Raw genomic sequence first — 9,116 nt, 5'->3', positions numbered from 1 at the left:
TATAAAAACAAAATCATACATTAAAACAGAGATGTACAAATTCCAGGAGCTCCGTGTGCTCCTTACAAATGACAGCTGCCTCCTAATTTTTGAATTTTTCTCTAGTCTAGTCTTGGAGCTCAAAAGTATCGGTACATGTACTCGTACTTGTACCGAGTACTGTACTTGGTATCTGTACAACCCTACTTATTTGTGTATCATTTGGCTGTAGATCCTCAAACCATCTCTGAATTCATACTGTCCTTCCTTCTGGAGGTTGACTACTTTTGTTCCCCATGGTCCCTGTGTGTGTTGTAAAGTAGCCAACACTCCAAGCTTGCTCCTGTGATAAGACTATAACTTCATTACAAATGAACTAACTAAACATGAGATTGTAGTCCATCAAAGGAGTGAGCTTGGAGCGGTGGCTACTTTACAACACACACAGGGACCATAGGGAACAAAAGTAGCCACCCTCCAGAAGGAAGGACAGTGTCAGTATGAATTCAGAGATGATTTGAGGATGATTTGAGGATCTACAGACGAGTGATACACAAATAAGATACATTTTTGTTAATAGTTAACGTACTTGAATGTGTTTTTAAGGTTTAACTGCTGAGTTTAGTGTCACTTTAAGTATGAAAAGTGTACCAGCATATTTATCCTATAAAACTAAATATGTTTTCAGCTATCATTTTTGCAATGCAGAGATGAGAATTAAATCAAAAATTCTGATTGCGGTCAATTCTGATTGATTCAAAAATTATCTTGTTAGCACACTTGTACCCACCTCTGACTCTGGCAACAAGAAGAGCTATTGGGGAGAGAGATACTGCTGAGAACAAGAGCATAGCAACCAAATCTGCGACTTGTGGTCTGATGAATAGAACTGTATAAAATTGGCATTATTTGGGTATCAAAAGTGTTTTTATTGCCCTAAACCTCTCAGCCACCCTGTAAGGCAAGGGCAGTGAATTAAAATTCGAGAAGGTTCGGTGAGTAAAATTTTAATTGAGCAGAGGTCTGAATTACGGTCCAGGCAGAACGATCACTCAGTCCGTGTCCATACCAGTGGTGGATTTTGGTTTGGGGCTGCCCTAGGCAAGATGAAACTCAGGCACCCCACCCCACACACACACACTAAATTCGCCCCACCCCTTCCTGTTTAAGACTTTTTGCATAACCTGTCAGTCGCTGCATACAGCGCACACGCTATATCCAGCTTTTGACATGTTCCGCTATTAGCGTAGCAGGGAAGCTGGGGTCTCAGGTGGGCTTTGCAGGATCTGTGGTGGACTCTGCAGGGTCTCAGGTGGGCTGTGCAGAATCTGTGGTGGGCTCTGCAGGGTCTATGGTGGGCTCTGCAGAGTCTATGGTGGGCTTTGCAGAGCTTATGGTGGGCTGTGCTGGGTCTCAGGTGGGCTGTGAAGGATCCTAGATGGGCTCTGCAGGGTCTTAGGCTGCAAATCCCACTTGAGACCCTGCAGAGCCCACCATAGACCCCGCACTGCCCACCATAGATCCGGTAGAACCTGAGACCCCGCACAGCCCACCACAGATCCTGCACAGCCCCCCTGAGACCCTGCAGAGCCCACCATAGACCCCGCACTGTCCACCATAGATCCTGTAGAACCTGAGACCCCGGACAGCCCACCACAGATCCTGCACAGCCCCCGAGACCCCACCACAGATCCTGCACAGCCCCCCTGAGACCCTGCAGAACCCACTTTAGACCCCGCAGAGCCAACCGGAGGCTCTTGGGCGGGCTGTGCAAAATCTATGCTGGGCTCTGCAGGGTCCTTTTACCAGCACAGTGTGATCCTCATACCTGCAGCTCCCCAGCCTACCTCCTTTCGACATCTGCTGTCAGCTTGAGCCTCCCGCAGCTGGACCTGGCCTCCTCCCCCGCCAGACCGACACTTTGGGGACCCAGCCTTCTCCGCCGCTCGAATGACGCTTCAGGGACCCGGCCTTCTCCGCCACCCGGCTGGCGCTTCAGGAACACAGCCTTCCACGCCACAGAGGAGCTTAGGGGACCCGGTGTTCTACCCGACTTTGTGACTGCGGGGGAATGTGCGATCTCACATTCCTCCAGTCACATGAGTCAGGTCGACATTCCTCACAGCATAGTGCTTGTACTGCACAGGGGGAGGGGGGTGATTCACAGACAGTAACATAACTACAGGAGTGTTAAAATCAGCCACTCCTATAGTTATGTTACTGTCTGTGAATCACCCCCCTCCCCATGTGCAGTACGAGCACCTGTTCAGGAGGCACAGGGTTGGTAGAACGGCGAAGGGGTATGTATGTATGTATGTATGTATGTGAAAAATAATCTAACTGTGCACATACGAGATTACCTCACGACAGAGAGTTGCTATGGAGTTTAGTTTTTGTGCCTAGAACTAGATAAGACTGAAGTTTGTTATAAACTAATTGTGGGCGTGTGTTATAAACCCCCGAACATAAGGGAAGAGGAGGAGGCTCACCTATATTCCCAAATAGAAATAGCTGGTAAGCAGGGAAATGTTAGGTGACTTCAATTATCTGGACATTGATTGGCCAAATGGAACCGCACATTCAACAAAGGCTGGCCGTTTCCCAAACCTGTTGCTGGACAATTTAATGGATCAGATGGTTGATATCCCAACCCGGAAGAATGCAATTCTAACACTATTACAGTAATACCTTGGTTTACAAGTAACTTGGTTTGAGAGCGTTTTGCAAGACAAGCAAACATTTATGAAAAATGTTGCCTTGATATACAAGCAAATGTCTTGCAATAAGAGCAAAATTTTGTAGAAAAGCACCACCCGAATAAGGCTGTAGCAGTGCGAGCGATGAGTCTGTTTAACGACAATGCAATGTCACATTGAATAGATTCCTTGTTAAGGTTTCACGAAATGAAAAAGATTCCATTGAGTCAAGAGATAGCAGTGATTCCGTTAGTGATAGTGAAAGTTGTCCTACACAATAATCCTCCTCTCTCTTGTCCCCCTCACACCGGCCACAAAGGTAACTGTAATTGGTTTATTTTTATTTATATTTTGTACAGTATTATATTACAGTACAGTATTGTAATCATTTTATATGAATATTTTTGGGTTGTGGAACGAATCATCTGAATTTCCATTATTTCCTATGGGGAAATTCGCTTTGATATACAAGCGCTTTGGATTACAAGCATGCTGCCGGAACGAATTATGCTCGTAAACCAAGGTATTACTGTAATTTCAAATAATGCAAACCTAGTTGCAGAAATATTGATTAGGGATACACTCGGTAATAGTGATCACAGGGTTGGGAACAGGAAAGAGAAGTATGTTGGTTGGACAAGAACGCTAAAAAAGGCAAACTTCAATAAGCTGTGTCATCTAGTGTATGACAACAAATGGGACAACTTATTTCTAACAATGAACACTGACGAGAAGTGGGACTGTTCTAAGAATACATTGCACAATGCCATTAGCAAGCGCATACCATTGGGCAACAAAAATAAAACATCGAGAGCTAAGCCTGCATGGCTAAATAATACGGTAAGACAACATATCAAAGAAAAGAAGCTGGCATTTAATATAATATAATATAACATGTTGGGCACTGCATTGGCATTCTAGAGCTACAACGAATGCAATAAGAGATGTAAAAGTGCAATCTGAGCAGCTAAAATAGATAGCGAAAAACACACATTGCCACAGTCAGTAAGAGGAACCCCAAGCAATTCTTCCAATATATAAACAGTAATAAAAGAGCAGTTAGGCCCAATAAATGATTAGAATGGGAGATTAATCACAAACGACAGGGAGAAGACTGATGTATTAAATTCATTTTTCTCCTCAGTATACACTCAAGAAAAAGACGGGTTTAATGGATTTAATAATATTAATGTGAGTAGCTTAGTGCATAACATACCGCAGTGGTTGACGGTAGCCAGGGTTCAACAAAGACTAGAAAAAATTGTTAGGACCAGATAACCCTCACCCAAGGGTACTTAAAGAGTTCAGCCAGATTATAGTGAGACCGTTATTCCTCATTTTCAAGGACTCCATACTGACTGGAAGGGTAGCATGTGATTGGCGTAAAGCTACGGTAGTACCAATATTCAAAAAAGGTTCAAGATGCCAACCTGGGAACTACAGATCAGTTTAACATCAGCAGTATGCAAACTGATAAAGGACTATTTCGTGGATTTCATTCATGGCAATGGAATAATAAATGATAATCAGCATAGATTTATGAAGGACCATTCTTGTCAGTCCAACCTACTAACATTCTACGAAGAGGTAGAGTAGTAGGAAGTAGAGATCTGGATGGAGGAAGGCCGGTGGATGTGATGTATCTTGATTTTGCCAAAGCATTTGACACAGTACCTCATAAACGCTTAATACACCCAGCTGCAATCTATGGGCATAGATGAAATGGTGTGTACAGAAGTGGCTACAGGAACGTGTCCAGAGAGTATCGGTAAATGGATCTTTTTCAAATTGGTCTAAGGTCCAAAGTGGCATGCCCTAGGGTTCGCTTAGATCCAAGGGGGACTGGTTTTACGGCATTGTTGTGTGATTATTGGTATTTGGCTAATATCATTTTGGGGGGGAGGGGTTACAATGGGTACAATCCCATCACATCACTATTCATATGGGGAAGGAGTGGGAGATGTAGGATTCACACTATTTACCCCATTCATCTTACATCACTGATTCCAAGGAGCACCTAGATGTCGAATGTTTACACAACAACCTAGTAATTGTTTAAACAGCACTCAATTACACTCTTACTACTACCAGCACCTTATTGCACCACAGCACCATTTATTAAAACGTCAAATGTATCAATATTTATTATTTAGATGGTATTCTACTTTGATGATAGGACCCTGTTGTTGTTTAGCATTATTTTACCATTATACACTGTATGTTCAATTAATATTGTTTTACAATTGATGTATGTAATATGGCCAAACAAGATACTTTGTCATGGGGCTTGAGTTCACGCATGGGGGATACTATCCCTCTCATCCAGGATTGTATTAGCGGGCCGATCCCCTTTATACAACATTGGGGTGGGTCTGCACCTCAGCATCCCCTCATCTCTGATTGATACTGACCGATCTTTGAGGTTATGCTGATGCCGTCATCCAGGTACTGACGGGTCGGTTGCCGCGCTGATGGGCGTGAGATGGGACGGCGCGATAACTTTCGCGCCGCTCCACTTGGCTGACGTCCCCCGGTGGGCGTGGCCCAGCCTGAGCTGGGGCACTCCCATCTCTCGGAGGCACTCTTATAGGGCGCAGGTGTGGACCGAGTGCCCGCCCCGGCCGCAGACATCACACACTGACTGATCGATGCGGCGTGTGTGTGTCTGCGGGGTACAACAGTTAGAGCAAGGGAGACTCGGGACATGGAAAATGGTAGAGACTGGACCTGTACACTTGAGGAGCTTGAACAAGTCACAAGGTACCCTAATCACGTCATGGGATATATTCAGTGCTTCTTGTATACTACTATATCTGGTCACTTTCTCTTAGGCTGATTTTCTGAATGGATTAACTAGTTTCAAACGTTGATACTAATAAGGATGATTCTTGACAATTTGTATATACTATTCTACTATACTTCAATGAAGGGTTGTAAGTGACAGAGATGGTATCTGGATGAGACACTTTGACGGATGTGGCTGTTGTTTATGGATACAACTGTACCTATTGTGAAGGCCATTGTATCGAACTTAGTTTGGATACATCATACCACTGATTCAGTAAGGCTCAGAGAAGCCGTTCCATTGTATCTTATATTTCAGTGGCTTTGCAATGCTAGATGCAATACATTGTAATTACTGAAGTTATATATAGGCAAGTCTTGATTTACACTTTAATCTTGTAGGTCACACAAGGACAGATAGAGATGCCTCCTCTCCCATACATCCCCTGAGTTATCCCTTTTCTCTTCTCCTGGCGGAGTGGAGGGACTCCCCTAGATGCGAATCTGCTTGTCCCCAGGAATTTTTATACATGGTATTTATATATTTATCTCATTCATTGATTTATGTCAGCTAATGTTATGTATGGCAAAACTGCTATTTTCAACTATTTGAGTGCTTACTACAATATTCATATGGATTTTACAGGCCTCCTCTATAAACTTCTTGAAAAAGCTATGGCGAAATGCGTCGAAGAATGAAAACGTACAGATTTTTGATTGGAACATTTAACAATATGAAATTATATATCATGAATATGTGGACTGATCTTAAAAAGTATATATTGACTGATCCAATTTATTATGAATTTACAATGAAAATAAGTGTTAATTATTGCTATTTTGCACAATATCAATCTGTACGGATTCCTAGAGGTGACATGCTGTTTGTATGTTGAATGGTCCTGTTTTTAGATGTGTGATATGTCGTATATATGCTATCTTTTGTTAATCATGGAACTATGCTATTAAATATGAATTTTACTATACAGGAATGAGTGATGTGACATTATGTCTAACCGCATTGTTTATGAGGCACCTATAAAGCCCCGTCTTTCTCTTCTTTTTGTACTTACGCTGTCTCCGTTTAGTGCTGATCCCTACACTTTTCTTTTTCTTATCTCAAATACTATTTACTATGTAAACATCTCTAAAGGTGCCTTTGTTGTTATTTTGAAGATATGGGTAAAGTTCCTCTTTAAGGGACTTAAATGCATTTTTAAGATTTAATTCCTGAGATGAGTGTCATTTTAAAAATGTATGGGTAGCAAAATCTGTTTACACTGATATCTGAATTGAAAAACCTGTTCTCACTTTGACTTAACTCAAGCCTTGGCCTTCTCATTTCCCCTTGCTGATATGTTGTCAGATTCACCAATCTGCATTTGTTTACACTTAGACACAGAGCTATTACCAATATAATAACATCTGCCAGCCTAGTTTTGTAGTGTAATGACATTCATGTAAGAGAAATGCATGATTTCTTACTAATAAATGACATGTTTAGGAAGAATATATAAAAATTGAATGCTGAAAGGATGAATGTTTGCACAAAGCGGCCTTGCCAATGAGGAATAAAAGAGGGTCACAGATAATGCGTCAGTGCTCTAGCATTCTCCTCCTACATATTATTTATGATCTTGACACACTGCCTTTTAGAAATTGTGAAAATGACACTCAGTCATCAGAAAAATAGAATCATTACCCTGTAGAAAGTGGCCCTGAACTTGCTGTTTATGAAGCTATGTAAACAGACATGCAAAAGTAACTTGTTTTCTATCCTGACTTTGTGTGTGAACAGATTATTATGTGTTGGCTTAAAGGAGGCTTTTACTAAGGAAGAGTGCAGGCTACCATTGCTGACCTCTGCTACTAGAGCAAAATTGTAAAGAAATACTTTGCTGGGCAATGTATATTTGATTGATCTCGATACATTATTGAACAAAATGTTTGAGAGTTTAATACTACTTTAAGTTTGCAGATTTGGCCTTCGGACTTCATTTTGTTTTTACAGTGATAAACAGCCAGCTAACAAGCATTTTCAGCGTCCATCTGAAGTTGGCCATTTTTTTTTCTCTAAAGGTTTGCTTTAATACATGATCTGCCAGGTTCTAAAACAAGCCATGATCATCAGAGTCAGAAAGGCAAGTAAGAGCAGTGTGAAGACTTTAGCGGGCCCAAGCTTTTTTTTTTTTTTAAAAAAAGGCAATCTCAGTGTGTAACAAATGGAGTCAACCCTTTCCCTGCCACTGATATAAGGCTTATGGCGGAACACACCTGTTTCCAGCTGGCCAGCTCAGTAAGCCGTACGTCAATGGCTTTCTCCCTTCTGCTACATGCTCATGGTCACTTTAGAATCAGAATGTTTCCCTCGACGGTCCCCTTTAAAATAATAGCTCATGACTGGAGCCACTCCATGCTTCTCCTTGGATACCCACTGCTCTTCCCCGCCTGCATAGGCTGAGGCGGCGGGGATCCGAGGAGAAATGGCAGGCGAGGGGGCGGAGGAGGGAGCTGATGATTAGGATGGCCGAGCGGCATTGGAGAGCAATGAGCGGGGAGGAGAGAGGAGCTGCTGTCATCCTGTCAGTTTCCGGATGACAGCGGCTGTGTGCGTGGCCGAGTGGGGGATCGATAAATATCTGTGATATTACCGATCCTCTGTGTGAAGGACAAACATTGGAGTGATTAGCTGATCAATCCAATGTTTGTAAATAACTGGAGACACATAGTACTGTGTCCCCAGTTATGAATGAACAGCAAGTGCTTTACATCACTTCCTGTTCATTCATAAGTTTCTCAATGGGGACAAGCACTAACTTCAAAAAGGAAATGTCGGGGATCTGTTTAGACCCATAATATTTCCCCGAAGCCCCCAGCCCCCCCAACAGAATAGAAAATTTAAAAAAATATAGAAAAAAATAATAAAACAAATGTAAAAAAAATAAATAAATAAAACATTTCCCCCTCTCCCCCCACACACATATTATACACGTGCAACAGTGTGCACCATATTGTGGTGTACGTCATAAACATGCACTGCGGTGCATTGTTAGAACGCATCGCAGTACTTGATTTTTTATTTATTTATTTTCAACATAACATTAAATTAACTGTGATAGCGCATGGCAAAGAGCTGTGACGCATTGCCATGCATTGTGATACGCTGTGTTGCGATTAAATGTATGCATGCATCATTTTATCACAACACAAACACCAGCACAGTGCACAAACAAGTTGTTTATTTAGTTTTGCATTCCTTCATTTTTTTACCGTTTCGCAAAAAGGCACAATTTAAAATTTACAAATATTTGTTATTTATTAACTCAATAGTCCTCTCTTCATGTCAGTTTTTTTTCGAGAGGTGAGCGAACCTGGTATGTGTTCGCTCACCTCCCGATCTACTGAGCCGACCTGTGACAGTCTCATTGTCACAGGTCGGCTAGAACTATGAGGTGAGTGGAAATCACTCATCTCATAGTTCTCCTTTAAGTCAGAGTCCTACCATACCAAGCGGCACCCCTGAAGAAGCCAAAAGGCACCCAAGGGTGCCACGGAACACTGGTAGAGATAGGCTGGCCTTAAAAATAGCAGCACTATACTGTCTATAAATGTAAATACATCTGATCAAATGGATGCCAATTCCAACTACACACCATG

This window comes from Nanorana parkeri, unplaced genomic scaffold (genome assembly GCF_000935625.1).
Source record: "Nanorana parkeri isolate BGI_ZX_2015 unplaced genomic scaffold, ASM93562v1 scaffold537, whole genome shotgun sequence".
NCBI lineage: Eukaryota > Metazoa > Chordata > Amphibia > Anura > Dicroglossidae > Nanorana > Nanorana parkeri.
This window is presented reverse-complemented; position numbering follows the sequence as displayed.